This window comes from Delphinapterus leucas, chromosome 14 (assembly GCF_059928025.1).
Source record: "Delphinapterus leucas isolate spDelLeu-1000000601 "Yukka" chromosome 14, BTC_Dleu_Yukka2, whole genome shotgun sequence".
NCBI lineage: Eukaryota > Metazoa > Chordata > Mammalia > Artiodactyla > Monodontidae > Delphinapterus > Delphinapterus leucas.
In genome coordinates this window covers 7179522-7202993 of record NC_143142.1, presented here as the reverse complement: position 1 = coordinate 7202993, position 23472 = coordinate 7179522, and the positions used below count along the sequence as shown (strand labels likewise).

At 44.1% G+C, this 23472-nt stretch overlaps 1 pseudogene; it reads right to left on the bottom strand.

Moving 5' to 3' along the window:
• Positions 1-8078: 8078 nt before the first annotated feature.
• LOC149747541 (small ribosomal subunit protein uS14 pseudogene) lies at positions 8079-16553 on the bottom strand (annotated as a pseudogene).
• Between the last annotated feature and the right edge of the window lie 6919 nt (positions 16554-23472).

The following is a 23472-nucleotide window of genomic DNA, read 5'->3' as shown; positions in this document are numbered from 1 at the left end:
GGACATTCCCAGTATAGATTAGGAACTATGTTCTTTCTTCTTTTTCCATTAAAGAAAAAATTTTATTCGTGGTAAAATACACATAAAATTTACCATCTTACCCATTTTAAAGTGTGCAGTTCAGTGGCATTAAATACTTTCACACTGTTCGGCAACCATCCCCACCATCCTGCTCCAGAATTTTCTATCTTGCAAAACTAAAACTGTGTCCCCGTTAAGCAATAACTCCCCATTTCCCCAGCCCCTGGTAACCACAATTCTACTCGTGTCTCTATGAATTTAACTACTCTAGGGAACTCCTGTTAAATGGACTCATACAGTATTTGTCCTTTTGTGACTGGCTTAGTTCACTCAGCATAATGTCTCTGGCTGCATCCATGTTGTAACACATGTTAGAATTTCCTTCCTTTTTAGGGCTGAATAATATAGGAACCATATTCTTTTGAAACGTGATGACAACCTCCTTCTGATTTCTATGGCTAAGTGTTTACTTATTTTCATCCCTGATTCTAATTAGTAAACAATGTATGTTTCACTAATGTTTTCCTCCTTGGTGATTACAGAGTTCAGTTTTTCAGGTTTTTGAACCAGAACCTAGCCCTCCGCTCTGGATCCTGTGGTTTTGGCCGTGTTACCCAATCTCATGTGCATTTTAACTATCCCATTTTGTGTGTGTGTGTGTGTGTGTGTGTGTGTGTGATAAAAGTCACATGATATAAAACATACTATTTTAACCATATTTAACTGTACAGTTCAGTGGCACTAAGTACATTCACAGTGGTGTGCCACTCTCACCGTCATCCGTCTCCTGTAACTATCCCATTAAATCTACAGAAAAGCTAAAGAATCAACAGCTTTCAAAAGTGGATACAAGTAACCAGCAGGGCAAGTCTCAAAAGCCAATTTTTTATTCCTCTTTCCTTTCCCTTTCTTTGCAGCTGGCTCATAAGCAGAGCCCCAAAGGACCTTGGCAGTAGTTTAGATTTAACTCAATGTCCCCACTCTGAAAGTCGGCAGGATTCTGTTTTGTTTCCTTTTATTTAAGCACACTTACCCATTGTTTTGGAAATACCTCACATTCCAGGCGATTCAAGACTTCTTGAATAAACAGCTCACCTCTTTAGAGAGAAGACCCATTGAATATATGAAATCCCAGCTGAGTCAATAAAAAACAACCAAGATGTGAAGACAGAGAGGAAGGTAACTCCATGTCCCTATTAGAGATTCTCAGAGGAATACATCCTAATTCATTTCCATCATGGCTAAGGCCCTGCAACATTTATAGACAAATATAGCACCTGAATCAGCATGGGTGAAGGACCTGGTTCCCTTAATCCATCAGCTGTGAAACAGGTTTTTACCGTAGGCGACTTAAGTCATTTATTTTAATAGTTTACACATTACACAATGACTTAGGACTAAGTGCCAAGAAATATAGTAAGAGCAAGATCAAATCCAACCACACTTCAATTATTATTATTTTTTTCACACTTCAATTATTAATCCCTAATATTAGCCCTTAAATGCCCTTATAAAAGCCCATCCAGCTGCATTATCCTTTTTCTGAAAGCTTTCTGTCTGTGGAGTAGAGCAGGAAACGGACAAGGCTGTGTATGATCAGGCCACTGACCACGGCTGTTCTCTTTCTCTCTGTCCATCCCCTGCCCGACCAGTGCCTGCTTCACCTACACCCTACGCACAGGACTGACCTTCTTAAGTACTTGTCCCAGGCCCCAGCTAGTGGAAAGAGGAATAAAGGGGCGGTGAGGGGCGTGTCCCTCGGCTAGTTTCCCTGGCAACTAATGAGCCCACGTGAGGTCAATTCTCCTATAACTGGTAACCTCCCCTGCCCCCCAGGAGCGAAGACCGCCACCATGTCCTGCCCACCGACCGCTGCATAGGTGGGGTGTCGCAGGACCTTGCTTCAGATGTGTAAGCTCCCCCATCCATTGAACCATTGATATATCTGTAGCTGACTCCAGGCTGTTGAAGCTGGGGAAGCACAGGGCTTGTTGGCCTGTGGGGTGCAGCCCAACAGGTGCCAGAACTTTCCAGAACCACAGAAAATTGAGGGAAAGGGGGTGGAGAGGGATCCACTTCTATCTTCCTCTGCTTTCTCCCAGTCACAGCCTAGTGATTCAGAAAAGTCAACCTGACTTTGAAAAGGGAAGTGCTCACTTTCACCGCATAGAATTGACATTTCACACAGAGAAAGCATGAGTTTTTCACAACGTTTGGTCACATTTCAGTGCTCTGCTAAGCTCTCAAAGCCCGAGAGAAGCCACACAAACTCAGTGGTGTGGCTAGCGATTGCATCTTGCCTGCAGTACGCAGAGCCGACAATCCTATAATTATTTACATATTGCACCTAAAGCTAGTCCTTCCCTGTTTTTGAAATACTAAGATTGGCTTGAGACAGTATGAGACCTGGGTTCATCTTGGGGATCACACACACGCACGCACATACACATACTCCTTACCTAACCCTGAGATTTAACTGCACTTGAGAATTCTTTATCATTAGCTGTCTACCTACAAGCTGAAAAGGTTTGTTTCTTTCACTTTAGCTGTAGCAACTCATTACGCTATCTTTTCTCTCCAGGGAGAGACGCACGAACATGGCTACTGTTAGTCGTGTGATTCTTGCTCCCATTTGGATAAAATCAGTACATTTGCCTTGATTTTTCAGAACCTTCTTTGGAGTCTTTTGGCTGCCAGTAATAAAAAACCTAACTAGAGCTGGCTTTAAGTAAAGAGGGCATTTACTATCTTGCATAATCAGAAGTTCAGATATTGAGTTCCCAGAACTTGCCAATGATGTAATTGAGCCCAGGTTCTTTCCATCTTTCCACTCAGCCATCCTTTAATGTACTGGTTTGGCCGTAGCTTGTTTCCTCACAAAAGGACTCAGCTGGGACTTCCATGCTTCCACTGCAGGGGGAGACCCCGCATGCCGTGGTGCGACCAAAAATTTTTTTAAAAAGAGGGGGGGTGGGGGCTCCCCTGGTGGCGCAGTGGTTGAGAGTCCGCCTGCCGATGCAGGGGACACGGGATCGTGCCCCGGTCTGGGAAGATCCCACACGCCGCGGAGCGGCTGGGCCCGTGAGCCATGGCCGCTGAGCCTGCGCGTCCGGAGCCTGTGCTCCGAAGCGGGAGAGGCCACAACAGTGAGAGGCCCGCGTACCGCAAAAAGAAAAAAAAAAAAAAGAGCGGGGGATGGGGGATGGGGGGTGGCAGGCCTCAGCTGCTCCAAACATTACATCCTTAGGCAAGAATTTCCAAAGGTCTTTTTTTTTTTTCATTTGAGGTGAAATTCACGCGACATAAAATTAACCATTTTATAAGTAAACGATTCAGTGGCATTTAGTACCTTCACAGTGTTTGCAGCCACCATCTCTATTGAGTTCCAAAACATTTGCAGTACCCTGCAGAGGAGAGCTCATACCCACTAAACAGCCATTCCTCTCTCCCTCCCCTCCGATTCCTGCGAAACCACTAATCTTTCTGTCTCTAAGGATTTGCCTATTCTGGACATTGGAATCATACAATACGGGGCCTCTTTTCCTTTTTTTATTTTGGCCAGGCTGCGCATCATGTGGATCTTAGTTCCCCAGCCAGAGGTCGAACCTGTGTCCCACTGCAGTGGAAGAAGCGCGGAGTCCTAACCACTGGACCGCCAAGGAAGTCCCAGTACGTGGCCTTTTTTGTGGCTTTTTTCACTTCATCTAATGTGTTCGAGGTCCATCCACATTGTAGCATGCATCAGTACTTCGTTCCTTTTTCTGAGAGTCCATTGCGTGGATATGCCGCATTGAGTTTATCCATTCAGCTGCTGATGGATGTTTCAGCTCTTGCGAACAGTGCTGCTCTGAACGTGCCTGTACATGTATTGATTTAAGTAACTGATCTTCAGTTCTCCGGGACATATACCTAGGAATGGAATTACTAGAAAATTTTCTGAAACACATCCCTAGACTTCCCCTCACATGTCATGACACAGGCAGTCAAGGTCTCTGTCAACCACCCCTCCCCGCACTGTGAGATCAATTTGTATTCTGTTCAAGGGTGTGAACCTTACTGTTCTACCTGCCAAGCAAGCTTTCCTTTGGGGATTGTTTGTTCTGCAAACATCTGTCTTAAGGAGGAAGTGTGGGAACTAAGGTCATGACAAACAGCATGTCAGACGATGAAGCCTGTGTGAAATGGAAGCTCTTAAAATATACTAAAGGAAGGACCCTGGTGGATCCAGGGTGTGCTTTCCTTATGGCACCTTTGAAACACTGGGAATGTGTTTCAAGGAACTCCCATTTATTTAACGTTGTCTAGATTCTGGTTTGTGTACCCAGATTTGCCTTTGCCTCCACCACCAAGCCGTATGGAATTCATTTCTTTGTCTATTGCACAAATATTTCTTGTGTGTCTACTATGTGTCAGGCACTGGGCAAGGCAGTCGGGAGATTACGGTGAGACAGAGAGCCTTAGCTCCTGTCCTCATGGAGCTAACAGTGTGGTGGAGGAGATTGAGGTTAAACAAATAATTCTGCAGCTCATTTTATTCATTTATTTTTATCTATCAATAATTACTTTTTTCTTTTTTTAAATTGAAGTATAGTTGCTATAAGTTACAAGTGTACAATGTAGTGATTCACAATTTTTAAAGGTTATACCCCATTTATAGTTACTATAAAGTACTGGCAGTATTCCCTGTGATGTACAATATATCCCTGTAGCTTATTTTATACCTAATATTTTGTATCTTTTACTCCCCTACCCCTGTATTTCCCCTCCCCCCCCTTCCCTCTCCCCTCTGGTAACCACTAGTTTGTGCTCTGTGAGTTTGCATCTTTTTTTGTTGTGGCAAAACTTTTTCCTTTTTATGACTGAGCAGTATTCTACTGTGTATATATATATATATATATATATGTAATATCTTCTCCATCTATTCATCTGTCGATGGTCACTTATGAACATTGGGGTTATGCAGATCATTTTTAAATTAATATCATGATAAATGTGATGAAGAAAAAAAAAGCACAGGGTACAACGAAAGTGTGGAAGAGAGGAAGTGTTCTGATTGGATCCTCCATGACAATAGACACAAGGAAAGACTGCAGCAGTTCCCTGCAATGAGTGGTTAAGGGAAAGCAGTGACATCAGCCAGTGTCGCTGGAGTCCCTCAATTAGCCAGCAAGGCCAAGTGCAGGCTCCAGGGACACCACCTAGAGCATTATGGGGATTAATTTGTTTTCAACTGAATGTTTATGAGAAAGATAATACTAGGTTTGAAAACAAAAGATTGTTTTAGACCCATAAAGGCCAGAGTGGGGAAGTTTTTAAAAATCGAATTGCAGTCCTCGTGTCACTATGTGCTGTGCTGAGAGAGAAGCCCATGGCTCGAGCACCGTGTCATGTCACCGTTTGAGCTTCAATTGACTAGACCAGCCCAGGGGAGCCATCCACTGGTTGATTGACAGCTTTCAGCTGGCCTGGTACATACACTTTGCTCAAAAAGGCACTCCATACTGCATATTAGTTTCCTGGGGCTGCTATAACAAGTTACCACACGCTTGGTGCTTCACTTTTTATTTATTTTTAATATTTATTTATTTGTTTGACTGCTCCACGTCTTTGTTGCAGCACGCGGGATCTTTTAGTTGAGGCAGCACGTGGGATCTAGTTCCCTGACCAGGGATCAAAGCGGGGCCCCCTACATTGGGAGCACGGAGTCTTAGCCACTGGATCACCAGGGAAGACCCTACACTTGGTGCTTTAAAACAACAGAAATTGGGGCTTCCCTGGTGGCGCAGTGGTTGAGAGTCCGCCTGCCGATGCAGGGGACACAGGTTCGTGCCCCGGTCCGGGAAGATCCCACATCCGCGGAGCGGCTGGGCCCGTGAGCCATGGCCGCTGAGCCTGCGCGTCTGGAGCCTGTGCTCCGCAACGGGAGAGGCCACAACAGTGAGAGGCCCACGTACTGCAAAAAAAAATACAAACAAACAAACAAAAAAACAACAGAAATTTATTCTCTGACAGTTCTGGAGGCCAAAAGTCTAAAATTGAGATGTTGGCAGGGCCGCACTCCCTCTAAAGGCTCTAGGGGAGGACCCTTCCTTGCCTCTTGTAGCTCTGGTGGCCCTAGCTGTTTCTTGACTTGTGGCTGCATCACTCCAGCCTCTTCCTCTGTCTTCACATGGCCTTCTCCTCTCTGTGTGCCTCTTATAAGGATGCTTGCCATTGGATTTAGGGCTTATCCAGATAATCCAGGATGATCTTATCTTGGGATCCTAAATTTAATCGTATTTGCAAAGACCCTTTCTCCAAATAAGGGAACATTCACAAGTTAAGGTTCTGGGATTAATCCATGAACATATCTTTTTTTTTTTTTTTTTTCCTCTCCCGTTGCGGAGCACAGGCTCTGGACGTGCAGGCTCAGCGGCCATGGCTCATGGGCCTAGCCGCTCCGCGGCATGTGGGATCTTCCCGGACCGGGGCATGAACCCATGTCCCCTGCATCGGCAGGCCGACTCTCAACCACTGCGCCACCAGGGAAGCCCGTGAACATATCTTTTTGAGGATCACCATTCAACCCACTCCCATTGGATAATGACTTTTAGACCCAGTCATGTCAGGGAAGATGCTGGACAGTGACAACGATCCAGTCGGGTCCTCTCTTTATGGAAGTCTGGACCCAAGCAAGATATGCAAGAAATAAACACCTCCGCTGGAGTTGGGCAGAAGCCAAGAGCCAAGACAGTCAGAAGTCAGAGCAACGACCAGCTGAGGCCACATCATGAGAATGGGGACAATTCTAGAGCTTCTCTTTCCTGGCATACCATTTTCATCGATGTAAGCAAAAATGCATCTTTTGAACCCTGCTCAATATTGTGTAACAACCTAAATGGGAAAAGAATTTGAAAAAGAATAGACACAGGTATATGTATAACTGAACCACTTTGCTGTACACCTGAAACTAACACAACATTGTTCTTTTGTTTTTTAAATGTATTTATTTATTTATTTTTGGCTGCGTTGGGTCTTCGCTGCCGCACGCGGGCTTTCTCCAGTTGCAGTGAGCGGGGGCTCCTCTTCATTGCGGTGCATGGGTTTCTCACTGCGGTGGCTTCTCACTGCAGAGCACGGGCTCTAGGTGCGTGGGCTGCAGTAGTTGTCGCTCGTGGACTCAGTAGTTGTGGCTCACGGGGTCAGTAGTTGTGGCTCACGGGCTCTAGAGCGCAAGTTCGGTAGTTGTGGTGCATGGGTTTAGTTGCTCCGCGGCATGTGGGATCTTCCCGGACCAGGTCTCAAACCCGTGTCCCCTGCATTGGCAGGCGGATTCTTAACCCCTGTGCCACCAGGGAAGTCCCTAACACAACATTGTTAATCAACTATACTCCAATATAAAATAAAGTTGAAAAAAATTAAATTAAATGCATCCTTTGTTTTTCATGACGTTTAATGTCTTGGACTGTGTCTAACAATAGCTGGTGTCTTAATTCTTGCTGCTGTGGGGGCAGCAATTCTGGAGTGACGATTTTGCCTGCAGGAAGGTGAGCGCCAAAAGCACAGGGGTCCAAAGCGCCAGGATGGGTGTCGATGGCTCCGGGAAACAGTGGAGCACTTTTTTCACTCCTAAGAACACAGGAGTTGGAGGAGGGATGAGGCAAGAAGAGGATCAGACATGTATAGCAACATTGCCATTGGAGGAGTCAAAAGGAGGCTCCCCTGCATGATTCCTGAGCCGGCACAAGAACCCAATGCCAACGGCTTTTCAGTCTTTTAAGAAATGCAACATCGGGCTCTCCGGGTGGCGCAGTGGTTAAGAATCCGCCTGCCAATGCCGGAGACGTGGATTCGAGCCCTGGTCCGGGAAGATCCCACATGCCGCAGAGCAACTAAGTCCGTGCGCCACAACTGCTGAGCCTGCTCTCTAGAGCCCACGAGCCACAACTACTGAAGCCCAGGTGCCTAGAGCCCGTGCAGAGAAGCTACCGCAATGAGAAGCCCTCACACCGCAAGGAAGAGTAGTCCCTGCTCTCCGCAACTAGAGAAAGCCTGCGCGCAGCAGCAAAGACCCAACGCAGCCAAAAATAAAAATAAATACATTTAAAAAAAAAGAGAGAGAAATGCAGTATCACCATCGTTCTCAAGGCACAGAGGACGATGGTGAGTGAAAAACACAGACCTCAGTGTGACTGCTTCAAAAAGTTATGAGAAGAGTCAGATTCTAAGCAGGAAGACATTGTAGGAATACCTTAGTCAACTTATTTCCATTTTCCTTTTAATATATGCACAAGAGTGACAAGTATCCATTGAAATTTTAAAGTGATAAGAAGTTTGCCATAGTGGGTGCACATTCTTTTCCTGTCTTCGTGGCGTATAAAGTAACGATGCATCTTCTATCAGATGGTATTTGGACTTGGCATAAGACAGTATGGTCCAGGCCAGCACAAGGCTTGACAGTTTCCTGAGCAAACTTACTTCGGTTGCTTATATAATGTGCGTTACCCCAGGTAACCCAGAAGGTCCCAAGTAACACAGAGTCAGACAAAAGTTGGACAAGAAACAGTGATTAAGCTCAAATCCTTGTGGGCTGTGAAAGAACACACCCCAAATCCTGGGTTAGAAACAGAAAAGAAGGGTGATTTGTCTCAAGGGCCTACAAGATCCCTCACTGTTTTTTTTTTTTACATCTTTATTGGAGTATAATTGCTTTACAATGGTGTGTTACTTTCTGCTTTATAACAAAGTGAATCAGTTATATATACATATACATATGTTCCCATATCTCTTGCCTCTTGCGTATCCCTCCCTCCCACCCTCCCTATCCCACCCCTCCAGGCGGTCACAAAGCACCGAGCTGATCTCCCTGTGCTGTGCGGCTGCTTCCCACCAGCTATCTACCTTACATTTGGTAGTGTATATATGTCCATGCCTCTCTCTCACTTTGTCACAGCTCACCCTTCCCCCTCCCCATATCCTCAAGTCCATTCTCTAGTAGGTCTGTGTCTTTATTCCTGTCTTACTGTTTTATTTATTTATTTGGCCACACTGCGCGGCTTGTGGGATCTTAGTTGCCCCACCAGGGATTGAACCGGGCCATGGCAGTGAAAGCCCCAAGTCCTGACCACCGAACCGCCAGGGAATTCCCTCTCACTGTTTAAAAAAAAAAAAGGTGAATTATTTAGGTATTTGCTTTAAGGCTGACGATCTTTGATATATTGAAGCACAGACTGGTCTTTATCCCAGAGTGTTTCTCAACCCCTTTTCCTTTATTGCCCCTCCCCCAGTTACCTTTTCAGACTCTTTTTTTCTAATTGTCCCGCTCCATGAATCTTTTCTTATTGTGATAAAATATACATAACATAAAATTCACCATTTTAACTATTTTAAAGTGGCATTAACTATTGATACATTCACAGTGCTGTGCAACAAATACCACTGTCTGGTTCCAGAACTTTTTTATCACCCCAAACAAAAACCCCAAACCCATTATTATGCAGTCACATCCCATTCTCCCATCCCCCCAGGTCCCGGAGATCATTAATCTGCTTCCTGTCTCTATGGATTTGCCTCTTTTGGACATTTCCTATAAACGGAATCATAAAATACGTGGCCTTTTAGTTCTGGCTTCTTTCACTCAGCATAATGTTTTCGGGGTTCATCCATGTTGTATATGTATCAGTACTTTATTCCTTTCTATGGCTGAATAATATTCCATTGTATGTATGGATGGATGGACCACATTTGTTTAACCATTCATTTAGTAGATAAACATTTGGGTTGTTTCCACCTTTTGGCTATCGTGAATAGTGTTGCTATGACCATTTGTGTTCAAGTGTTTGTTTGAACATCTTTTTCAGTTCTTTTGGATATATTCATAGGAGTGGAATTGCTGGGATCCTATGGTAACTCTATGTTTACCTTATCAAAGACCCACCAAACTGTTCTCCACAGTGGCAGCACCCTTTTGCATTCCCACCAGCGATATATGAGGGTTCCAATTTCTCCACATCATCACCCACACCTCCCCCCGCCCCCCCATGAAAGGTTAATAGCACACATATACCACGTATGTTTGTGTACTGTAGCCCTTTTGACGGCAGACTTTGTGTCTAATGGAAATATTTGCAGGGGATCATAGACTCAGAAGCCTGCAGGAATTTATAAAAACACTGCTGGCTCACCAAAAACACATCTGCCAGCCCTTAGGGCCAGCAGGCCGCCAGGCTGCAGACACGGATTGATTTTATTTTATTAAAATATGTATAGGGTGGATGGAGCATCATTTATTCCATCGTTCCCCTTTTCCTTTTGATGGGCATTCATTTTGTGGCCAGCTTCCTACCACACATACAAGAAAACAATGTTTCCGTCAACATCCTTGTCCTTAAGTATTGGTACTTTTATTTTTCTGGGACGGATTCCCAGGAGTTGGATAATGGGTCAAAGGGTTTTGTTTCCATTTTAACAGATGTTGCCAGATTGCTTCCCCAAATGGCTGCAAAACTTCACATGTACCAGGGTGGCCTTTTCTCCATATTCCTGCCAGCACTTGAGAGCACTGCTCGTTTTAGTTATGTCAGTCAGTCTAGTGGATACAATGTCTTATTGCTTCTTTAATTAGCATTTTTCTGACCACTGTTGAATTTGAAGATCTTTACATTCTTTTGTTGGCCATTTGGTTTTGCTCCTCTGTAAATAATCTGTTCATAATCTAAGTCCATTTCTGTCTTGGTTGTTTGTCTTATTCAGGTCAATTTGTAAAAGCTCTTTAGATAGCATCCATCTGAACTTTGGCTTAATTGCAGAGAAGTGATTAAGAGCATCGTCTTCTGGGGCGGGCTGCCAAGGGTCGCCTCAGAACTTAGCCCCTGACTGGCTATGTGACCTCGGCAAGTCATTCAACTTTGCCCCAGTTTACTCATCTGGGAAGTAGCAGTCATGATCAACATCATAATTCCTACCTCATACTGTTGTTCTAGACACCAGTGAGTTAATACAAGTCAATAGGATGGTGCATGGCACACAGTAAGTTAGTCAACCACAGTTGGTGACTATTATTTGTATTACAAATAGTTTTCCAGCTCCATCATTTGCACTGGCTTTATTTTTGGTATCCCTTGTCACATAAAACATTTTAATGTTGACATAGTCAAATACCCATCTTTTCTTTCATAGCTTCTGAGTTCCCAGGCTTGGTTAAGAAGATCTCTCCATTTCCTTCATGATGAATTTCCTTGTCTTTTGGGTAAGTTTAAAATTTTTTATTTTATCTACAAAGAGTTAGTATTGTTTCTGAGGAAGGTAGATATGCTGGATGACCCATTCAAGAAGTTCACACAGTCCAGCTTCATGAAGCCGATGTCCTTCCCGTACTGGCGGAGACACTGGCGGCACATATTGACGCTGTATTTCTGGATCAGGTTGTGCTGGTTTGGGCCGGTTTGAGCAGACGCGGCAAGAGCTAGAACCCTGGCCAGTTTTTTTTGGATGACTCCAGTAGAGCTGCTGGTGACCCATGTTGCTTTCTTGGCTGCAACTAGGCAAAAGCAAATTTCCTTGTCCTGATCATTGGAGGCATATAACTCACCATGTCCCACACTGAGGTGCACTGTCCTCCCAGCTCCTAGATCTGTTTCCTCCCCTTCTCCCTCATCCCTCCGAGATGAGACCTTTAGAACACTTTCACTTCCTCCCTCTCCTCCTTTCCTTTCCCGTCTTCCCCAATGAGACACATGAGACCCTTTACCTCCCCACCCCCACTCACCAGTCTCTGAGGTTTGGCTGAAATAATTTAGTATTTGTTAGAACTCCCTTAGAGGAGGTCCATTTGGTTTCAAGAGTCCTTCTCTGTTACACAAATCCCTCTCTGGATCTGTAAGACGTCATATGCCTGTGTTCTTAACACTGTTTTCTCTTTTGTTTTCTTCTTCTTTCAGTTTTCTTTTCAGGTTTAGTTGTAGTTTGGTAAGTCTTTTCTCAAGTCATTTCCTCAGATGAAGACCTGGGAGTTATATTCTCTGAATCCTTGGGGTATCCTTGACTCTTCTCCTTTTGCCTCAATAGATGGAAAGTATTTTGAAAACTGGATAGAGGATTCTTGGGTTGGAGTCCTTTCTCTCTTCTGTAGATACTGGTCCACTGTCATCTTTCCATAGCGTAGATGAAAATCTAATGCCAGTCTGACTTTTTTTCCTTTGTGAATATCTTCTGCTTTCTGCTTGACACTTGTAAGATGGTTATCTTTCAGGTTTGGTGATTTTACCAGAATATGCCCACATATGACTCTTATCAGACCAGTCTGGAACTCAGTGAGCCCTGTCAATCTGCAGTCTCTGATCTTTAGTAATTTCAGGAACATTTTCTCCTATTATTTGTTGATCTGTTGCTTATTCTTGTTTTGGAACTCCTATTGTGTGTTCATTCATTCTTCAGGAGCTATCCTCCAACTCTCTTATCTTTCCCCACAGATTTCTGTTTCCTTATCATTTTGCTCTATATTTGGAGACATTTCTTGCACTTGGTCTCCCAGACTGTTCATTTAGCTCTCAGTAGAGATTCTACTCACCTTCTGTTACCAAACTTGGGTTTGGCTGCTCGCCACTCAAAAGCCAATACTCAAGAGACAAGCGTTGGTTGGAAAGGAAAACTTGCTTTATTCAGGAGGCTGGCAACCTGGGGAGAAGGTGGACTTGTGTCCAAAAGCCACCTCCAAATGTTCTGCTTGACCAGGAAAGTTTTTTTTTGTTTTGTTTTGTTTTTTTTACCAGGAAAGTTTTTAAAGGGAAATCATTTGGGGATGGGGTCAGAGTCTTCATCACCTCCCACTGTGTGCAGACTTTCTTCTGATTGGTTGGTGGTGAGGTAACAGGACAGTGTCCCAGGAATCTTGTGCTTGGCCTGAAGTTACCATCCTCCACCTGGGTGGGGGTCTTAGTTCCTACAGAAGAACTCAAAGATATTGTTCTGTGTATCCCTTGAGGAGGAACCAGGACCCTGCCCCAAGGCTGCACTATTGTTTCTTCACTGCTCCTCCTTTGTTTCTGCATCCCCTCCCTTCCCTGATAAGCAACTGTTCAAATCTGCCCTTTCCGAACTCGGAAGGTCAAGGAGGCTGAATAAAGCCTATTTCCTACAAACAAGAAACAGGGGACATAGAAAGGATTTGAACCCAGGAGGTCCCCACAGGGTCCTACTCTGTCTCATTAGCATCAGATCCCACAGGTGAAGGGCTCAGTCCCACAAGACTGTTGGAGTCAACTTCAGAAGAACAAACAGTCAAAAACCAGATGGGGAAGAAAGCCTGTTTAAGGCCCCCTGCCCAAATCGCCCTACCTCAATTTTTCCAACATTGTAATGGCATTTCTTCATTTAAAAAATACATCATGGGAACTCCCTGGCGGTCCAGTGGTTAGGACTCTGTGATTTCACTGCTGAGGGCCCGGGTTCAATCCCCAGTCAGGGAACTAAGATCCCTCAAGCTGAGTGGTGCATGGCCACAAAATAATAATAATAACAACAACAAATAACAATAATAATAATGATGATATATAGAGAGAAAGTAGATTGGTATTTGCCAGGAGCTGGGACAGCTCTATGGGGCATGACTGACAATGGGCATGGGGGGTTTTGGGGGGCGGGATGATGAAAAAGTTGTGGAATTAGACAGTGGTGATGTTTGCACAAGTTTGTAAATATACAATAATAAAAATGGCTGAACTGTACTTTAAAAGGATGAATTTATCATTTCTTAGCCTTTTGTCTAAGATCAAGCATCAGTATCTGTTTTTAGTTCGTGTTTTTAGTCAGTGAACTGTGGTTGAGGGCTGGAGGACAGCATCCTCAGGGAGTTGCATGGTGTCTTGGTTGCATGGATTGGGTGGCTGGGAATCCAGTCTGTGTCTGGAGCCAGGCTATGACCCAGGACATCCTGGTCACCTCTGCCAGCATGCAGCCATACCCAGGGACCTGCTGTGGCTTCCAGAATCAGCTGGACCATCTCTCTTGGGAGTTTCTCCGGCTTCCCTCTGTCAACTGGTTGGTTCTCCCAGATTCCATTTTATTTCACTCTGTCAGTTATAAAGGATGGATCACTGGGCTGTTGAGATAGAGGGGAAGTGCTGGCTTAGTCCTCAATGGGAAAGACATAGGAAGGGCCCGGGCAGGAGTTTGAATTTTGTGCCCTGGCTGTCCTGCTGTTCTCAGGCTTTTTAGGCATGTATCTGAAAGAAAGTCTCTTGAATTAAGACTATAAGAAAGTATACAAGATATTCAATAAAGTAAATGACCTAAAAAAAAGATGAATTTTATAGCATGTGAATTATATTTCAGTATAAAATATCTGTAGCTGTAAGGATCCTATGCCCAGGACCTCTGTCATCCTCTCTGCATCCCCAGCACCTGGCCAATGAGTGGGAAAGCTGGAATTTCCACCCAGAAACATCTAATTCCAAAAGCCATTCTCTTTCACCTCCACCCCGCGTTGATACCAGGTAGCCTGGCAGCAAAGACCGTGCTGAGTTGGAACTCTATTCTTTTGATAATTGAAGGTTTTTGAGGTTAGGAAAAGAGGCATGGTTCAATTTTTGTTTTAGAAGGATAATTTTTAGGAGCTTTATGTGAATATTCTTTGTTAGAAATGATAACAGTAGATAAGACTATTCAGCAATTTTTTTCTGGATGGACTATAATAATTTTAGTTGTCCCGTTTAAAAAAAAATTTTTTTTGAAATCATGACTGAAATGTCAGCTTCTATGGGGACCTCAGAGAGCAGTGTGATTTTTTTTTCTGTCATTCAGTTTTTTAAAAGTATGCATTTTAATGAATTTTGAGATTGGTTTCCATCATTAAACAAAAGATAGCTGGAGAGAGAGAAGAGGCAGTTGGGCAATGTTTGCCTGTGAAAAGTCAACCTGCCTTTAATGTTATTCTTCTACTTTTTTTAAGTTGAATTTCTCTGCTGTGTAGCACAAGAGGCCTTATGTGAAATTCTATTCTAATTTATAGGTGATAAGTGGTTTTAAATAAACACATATGGCATTCCAGCTGAGCTCTGAAACCACTGGCTGACAGTGGCATAGGACAAAGACGATCAGACGCTGTGCGAGTTTGCTCGGGCCACCTTATCAAAGTTTTACAGTCTGGGTGGCTTAAACAACAGAAATTTTATTTTCTCACAGTTCTGAAGGCCAGAAGTCCAAGATCAGGGAGTGGGTAGGGTTACTTGTTCTGAGACCTCTCTCCTCGCTTTGTAGACAGCCGTCTTCCCCCTGTCCTCACATGGTCTTCCCTCTGTGCACATCTGTGTCCTAATCTCTGTGTCCTCTTTTTATAAAGGCACGAGTCCTATTGAATTAGGGCCCCACCCCTAATGACCTCATTTTCATTTAATTACCTCTTTAACACCACCTGTTCAAATACAGTCACATTAAGACGTACTGGAGGGACTTCCCTGGTGGTACAGTGGTTAAGACTCTGTGCTTCCAATGCAGGGGGCCCGGGTTTGATCCCTTTTCTGGGAAATAGATCCCACATGCATGCTGCAACTAAGAGTTCACATGCCACAACTAAGGAGCCGGCAAGCTTCAACTAAGGAGCCCACCTGCCGCAACTAAGACCTGACCCAACCAAATAAATAAATAAATAAATATTAAAAAAGAAAAAAAAAGAGGTACTGGAGGTTAGGGCTTCCACATAGGAATTTGGGTGGAGGGGGACACAAATCAGCTCATAACAGACACCCTGGTTTATGTCTTGCTCTAAGGAGTTGTATTCAGTGAAAGTGAGGAAAATGTTTATACGAGAACTACCCAGGCTAGAGACGACCAGAAATCACAACAGACACTGGCTCATACCGAGTATTCCACCCTAACTCTATCCTCAGACCACTGCCTCTGGGGCAGGGATCTTGCCTGACCCAGGAGTGGACTGGGGACAGAGAGTGGGGGATGGGAGAGAGGATGAGCTAGAGAAGAGAGGCAGTTATTCTATAGATTAGTAACAGATTTTTTTAAAAATCGCATGAAATTAACATAACATAAAACGAACCATTTAATTTTATTTATGTATTTATTTTAATTTATTTTATTTATTTATTTTTGCCTGCGTTGGGTCTTCATTGCTATGCATGGGCTTTCTCTAGTTGTGGTGAGCAGGGGCTACTCTTTGTTGCGATGCGCGGACTTCTCATTGTGGTGGCTTCTCTTGTGGAGCACGGGCTCTAGGCGTACGGGCTTCAGTAGTTGTGGCTCATGGGCTCAGTAGCTGTGGTGTGTGGGCTCTAGAGTGCAGGCTCAGTAGTTGTGGCGCAAGGGCTTTGTTGCTCCGCAGCATGTGAGATCTTTCCGGACCAGGGCTCGAACCCGTGTCCCCTACGTTGGCAGGCGGATTCTTAACCACGGCGCCAACAGGGAAGCCGAAAATGAGCCATTTTAAAGTGAACAGTTTAGTGGCATTTAGTACATTCTCAGTGTTGTACAGCCATCACCTCTATCTAGTTCCAAAACATTTTCATCACCCAAAAAAGAAACCCCCTGCCCTTTAGCAGTCACACCCCATCTCCCCTCCCCCAGCCCCTGGCAACCACAGTCTGCCTTCTGTCTCTATGGATTTGCTTCTTCTAGACATTTCATACAAATGGGATTATACAATATGTGGCCCTTTGTATCTGACTTTCACATCATGTTTTCCAGGTTCATTTTTTTTAAATATTTATTTGTCTATTTATTATTTATTTAGGCTGCGCCAAGTCTTTTTCTTTGTTTTTTAAAATTTATTTATTTTTGACTGCATTGGGTCTTCGTTGCTGCACGCAGGCTTTCTCTATTTGTGGCGAGCGGAGGCTACTCTTCGTTGTGGTGTGCGGGCTTCTCATCGTGGTGGCTTCTCTTGTTGCGGAGCATGGGCTCTAGGAGCGTGGGCTTCAGTAGTTGTGGCACGCAGGCTCGGTAGTTGTGGCTCGCAGGCCCTAGAGTGCAGGCTCAGTAGTTGTGGTGCACGGGTTTAGTTGCTCCACGGCATGTGGGATCTTCCCGGACCAGGGCTCGAACTTGTGTCCCCTACATTGGCAGGTGGATTCTTAACCACTGTGCCACCAGGGAAGCCCTGAGCCGAGTCTTAGTTGCTGCATGTGGACTCTTAGTTGTGACATGCATGCGGGATCTAGTTCCCCTGACCAGGGATCAAACCTGGGCCCCCTGCATTTGGAGTGTGGAATCTTACCCACTGGACCACCAGGGAAGTCCCTTATTTCATTTTGTAAGAGTTTTTAACCTTATGGTTTCATAAACAAGCTAATTTTGGGCTACCCTTTATGAGTTTCCCAAGTTGCCAGCCATAAAATCTTTAAAACATAAAGGACATTTGTGGGTATTTTGAGGGATGCAAAAGAAGGTGGAGGAAAAACTGAACATGGAGAGAGAGGGCCTGAATTGTAGCATCTGCCCCATAGTCCCATCAGGTAACCTGATCGTGTGTGTATACAACCTCCTACTCACAAAGATCAAAAACCAATAACACAATTTGTGTTCCTACCACCCAGACTTAACAATCCTTCTTCTTCTTGTATGTCTTTGTTTTAATTCTATGACATTTTACTACATATGGAGATTTGTATAACCACCACCACATTTAAGATACAGATGGGGGCTTCCCTGGTGGCACAGTGGTTAAGAGTCCGCCTGCCAATGCAGGGGACACGGGTTCGTGCCCCGGTCCGGGAAGATCCCACATGCCACGGAGTGGCTGGGCCCATGAGTCATGGCCTCTGAGCCTGCGCCTCCCGAGCCTGTGCTCCGCAGTGGGAGAGGCCGCAATGGTGAGAGGCCCGCACACCACAAAAAAAAAAAAAAAAAAAGATACAGATGGTTCTGCCACCATGAGGGAACACCCTCATACTGTACAATTCCCACTCCCTCCTCTTTAACCCTTAGCAACCACTGATCTATTCATCTTCTTAATTTTTATTTTATTTTATTTTGGCTGCACCGCTCAGCTTGCGGGACCTTAGTTCCCCGACCAGGGATTGAACCTGGGCCCTCGGCAGTGAGAGCATAAAGTCCTAACCACTGGACTGCCAGGAAATTCCCTATTTGTCTTCTTTATAATTTTGTCATTTCAAGAATGTTACATAAATGGGATCGTACAGTATGAAACTCTTTAAGGCTGGTCTTTTTTTTTTCCACTTAGCATAATGCCATTAAAATCCACCCAAATTGTTACATGTGTCAAATAGTCTATTTCTTTTCATTGCTAAGTAGTATTCCATGGCATGCACGTGTCACAGGCTGTTTAACCATTCCCCTTTTGAAGGACATTTGCAGATCCTTCTTCTAAAATAAAGTAAAAGCGTTACAGAGACAGTTGAGGCCTCCCCTCAATCAAGTGCTCCTCCTTCCTCCACAGGGGTCATCTGTATCTTGCAGCTGCTATGCCTCCTTCTCTTCCATGATTTTTGTTTTGTTACATATGGATGCTTCCAAAATCCATGTTATTTCGTTTAGCATATTTTAAACATTTTTTAAAATGTTATCATATTACATGTATCTTTTGGCAACTTGCTCTTTGCTCTAGATGTTATGCTCAAGGTTCAGTTCTATCGATACAGGTAACTCTGGTTCATTTTTTTCTTCCCTGCTATGTATTGATAGTATTCCACTGGGTGCCTGTATTGCTGTTTATTCCCCTTCTAATGGACACTTAGGTTGTTTCCTGGTTTTCACTATTACAAACACTGTTGCACTGAACATCGTTTACCTGCCTCCTTGTGAGATGGTAGCTTTATTAGAAAGACGAGAAGAATATTCAACAAGGAAGAAAGAGCTCAGTCACCAGTGAGCTTTGGAAGAAGGGAAGCTAACATTTATTGATCCACTCAGTGCCAAGCATGGTGCCTGGCAGCTTAAGTACATGAGCTCAGCCCGGACCTGGGAGATCCCTAATAGTCGGGCAGCCTGAAAAGTTCTGGATTAATTGAGCCCTAATGGGTCAAGGCATTCACCCTACTTTTTTCAGTTCACGTTGCTCACCTCTCACTTTGCGTTGTTTCGGAACTTTAAAGGCAAAGACTCTGGAGTCAGACTGCCTATATTTGTTCCCTTGGTTCATCACTTACAGGTCATATGACCTTTGGCAAATTATTCAGACTCTCTGGACCTCAGTTCCCGTATCTGTGAAATGGAATAGCACTTACCCCATGAAGTTATTGAAAGGATGAAACGAGATCACCTATGGAAAACACTAGGCATAGTGTCTGGCCGACGGCGTGGAGAAAACCTTACATACGATAATTGATAGCGATCAAATGATGATAAATGAAGCACCTCTCTAATTATGAGCCAGTCTTTGCCTCATGTTGTTTTACTGAAATAAAAAATGAATCAATACCATTTCCCTACTGAAGCATTGTATTCCAAAGGAGGGATATTTTGTAAGAACAATGAAAAGAAACCCACTGTCTTTCAACCTGATGACATCAGTAGGCAGTTCTTTTCAGTTGCATTGGAAATGTCATGTACTGTTCCCAATACCTATTGATGCCCGTAAATCTCTCTCTATACTGGCCAGTGCCCAGTATATCAGTATTTGTTAAGAGCCTAGAAGTGCTTGCCTTTCATAAGACAGGGCCATGCGACTGTGATCAGGCCTGATGTTTGTAATGCCACATGCAAACCCCTTCTCCCTGAAGAGACAGAGGGTGACCAAATCTTAAACTTGAGCCCCAAGAGAACCCAGCACCGGGCTGTAAAAATAGCCATGTTTCCTGTGTCATAGCAGACGCAGAACTCAGTGAACAGAATGTCATGGCTAGGTATTCACCACAGCTAAGCCTGCCAAAGAGTATGTCTTGGACTCGAGTTTATTAAGTAATATATAAAATTGCAAAGATTTTAATTCTCTAGGAAGGCCTTCGGAAGGGCTCTAGCAGTCAACATCTGGAGGTCCACATCTGTTTGGGTTTGGGGCAGTGTGAACTGCATTTCTTCCTCAATGTTGGCTGATTACCTGTCTGTTCTCCAGAGTTTTGTAACGTGGCAGAAATTTTGGAAGCAAGAGAATTGAGATCAAGTCTGCTGAAAGCGCAAACGTGGTTTTTAAGCAAGTGATGTGGGCGGTGGTCTGAAATGTTATCTGAGGAACGCCTGGCAGTCAGCATAAGTTCACATAAACAGTAGTTTAAAAATACCCTTTAGGGACTTCCCTGGTGGTACAGTGGTTAAGAATCTGCCTGCCAATGCAGGGGACACGGGTTCGAGCCCTGGTCCGGGAAGATCCCACATGCCGCGGAGCAACTAAGTCCATACGCCACAGCTACTGAGCCTGTGCTCTAGAGCCCTCGAGCCACAACTACTGAGTTCACGTGCCACAGCTACTGAGGCCCGCGCGCCTGGAGCCCATGCTCTGCAACAAGAGAAACCACCGCAATGAGAAGCCGGTGCGCCGCAACAAAGAGTAGCCGGTGCGCCGCAACAAAGAGTAGCCGGTGCGCCGCAACAAAGAGTAGCCCCTGCTCGCCGCAACCAGAGAAAAGCCCGCGCGCGGCAATGAAGACCCAATGCAGCCAAAAATCAATTAATTAATTAATTAATATTTAAAAATTAAAATACCCTTTAGTAGTTACTAGAGGAAGGCGGTGGGGGAGGGGGAATTGGATGAAGATAGTCAAAGGTACAAACTACCAGTTATAAGATAAATAATTCTTAGGGATGTGATGTATAACACAACAGATATAATTAACTCTGCTGTATGTTATAGATGAAAGTTGTTAAGAAAGTAAATCCTAAGAGTTCTCATCACAGGAAAATTTTTTCTGTTTCTTTAATTTTGTATCTATATGTGATGATAGATATTTACTAAACTTATCATGATCATTATTTCATGTTGTATGTAAGTCAAATCATTATGCTTACGCCTTAAACTTCTGCAGTGCTGTATGTCAATTATATCTCCAGAAAACTGGAAAAAAAAAAACAAACCCTTTACACAGCAGCCATGTGATTGTTGTCCTAATGACCCTTTTATAAAATGTGGTTTGGGACCAATCAGATTATTTCTTATGAGAATCTGACCTGAGAGACACAGGTATTAAGGGTTGAATCATGTTCATGGTTAAGAGGCGGGTGAAGAGGCGGGTGAAGAGCTGTGCGCTGGTGTCCTGGGTCTGCCCACGCCTGGTTGAATTCTCTCTTAGTTTCTGTGAGAAACACCGCTATATTTCTTCTCTCTTTAATTTTTTTGCTTAAGTTAATTTAAGTGTGTTTCAGTTACTTCATCCATAAGCACTTGGAGTTAAACAGTTATAGTAAGGCATCTTCTCCCTACCATGAGAAAGGAAAAAAATAAAAAAAGAGGAATTTCCAGTAACACAAACAACCCAGCCTCAACTATTGAAGAATTTCATCAAAATTTCCTTTCCAATTTGAAGAAGTCACCAATTTGATCCAAAGGATGGGGGAGCAGGCGATGATCCATATTTCCGTTGGTTGGTAATTGGTCAATTTCCAGTACCTAGTGGCTTCACCAAGGCACTGTGGTTAACCGAATCCCTCAGCTAAATTCTGATTGTAGAAGCAAAGTGGGGGAAGATAGAGGCGAGCTGGGCTTGATGGACCGTCTGTGAATCCAACTGCTTGTTGTAAGCAGGAAGGTCAGCGGATTGACAGACCATAATCAGGAAGTATTTTGACTATTAAACCAAAAGGCATGTTAAGGACCAGAATACTAGGTGCAGTTTGAATCCCCTCCCGTCAGGCAAGGTGCCCTGGGGCAGATAGGCTAATAAACTTGGAAAGGTAAGAGAGTTCATAAAATCAGAAACAAAGACAATTTTGTACCCCTGATTTTATGGTTCTGGACTTAGGGGTAATCCCTCTTTTTTTTTTTTTTTAACCTACACCATGCGGGATCTTAGTTCCCCGACCAGGGACTGAACCCGCACCCCCTGCAGTAGAAGCGAGGAGTCTTAACCACTGGACCACCAGGGAAGTCCCAGGGCATTTCTTTGGGGGCAGCTAAAAGGAAGTCCTACTTTTTTACATTGCAGAGAGTAAACTCATGGAACTCATGACCCCAAGAACTGGTACCCTCCAAAATATAAAGGAAGTAATGAAAAAGAGATGTGTAAATGATGATAACTGCCCCTTCCAATATATATATAGACACACAGACATGCATACATATAGTTACACACACACACACACACACACTCACACGTTGTACCACACACAGTTTGAGACTGAGTAGAATAAGCCATTGGTTTAGCCCAGAATGTCATTGCTTGCTCCCTTTTAAAATTAATGTTGGCGGGCTTCTCTGGTGGCGCAGTGGTTAAGAATCCGCCTGCCAGTGCAGGGGACACGGGTTCAAGCCCTGGTCCGGGAAGATCCCACATGCCGCGGAGCAACTAAGCCCGTGCGCTGCAACTACTGAGGCTGCGCTCTAGAACCCGCGATCCACAACTACTGAAGCCTGTGTACCTAGAGCCCATGCTCCGCAACAAGAGAAGCCACCACAATGAGAAACCCTTGCATCGCAACGAAGAGTAAACCCCGCTCACCGCAACTAGAGAAAGCCCGCATGCAGCAACAAAGACCCAACGCAGCCAAAAATAAAATAAATAAAATAAATAAATTTATGAAAATTAATGTTGGCATTCTCCTGGACAGGGAAACAGAAGTATTTAGGAGACTGCTCTCTCTCTCTCTTTTTTTAAATTGAAGTAGTTGATTACAATGTTTTGTTCATTTCAGATATACAGCAAAGTGATTCAGTTCTACGTATTCTTTTCCATTATGGTTTATTATAGGATATTGAAACACTTCCCTGTGCTATACAGTAGGACCTTGTTTATCTATTTTATATATAGTTTGTATCTGCTAAACCCAAACTCCTAATTTATCCCTCCCCCACCTCCTCTCCCCTTTGGTAACTATATGTTTGTTTTCGATGTCTGTGTCTGTTCCTGTTTCATAAATAAGTTCATTTGTATCATATTTTAGATTCCACATATAAATGATATCATACAGTATTTGTCTTTGTCTGACATACTTCATTTAATATGATAATCTCTAGGTCCATCCATGTTGTTGCAAATGGCATTATTTCATTCTTTTCTTTTTAAATTTTTTACTTATTTATTTATTTTTGGATGCGTTGGGTCTTCGTTGCTGTGCGTGGGCTTTCTCTAGTGGCGATGAGCGGGGGCTACTCTTCGTTGCAGTGCAAGGGCTTCTCATTGCGGTGGCTTCTCTTCTTGCAGAGCACAGGCTCTAGGCACGCAGGCTTCAGTAGTTGTGGCATGCGGGCTCAGTAGTTGTGGCTCATGGGCTCAAGAGAGCAAACTCAGTAGTTGTGGTGCACAGGCTTAGCTGCTCCGCGGCGTGTGGGATCTTCCCAGACCAGGGCTCGAACCCGTGTCCCCTGAATTGGCAGGCAGATTCTTAACCACTGCACTGCCAGGGAAGCCCTAAATTTTT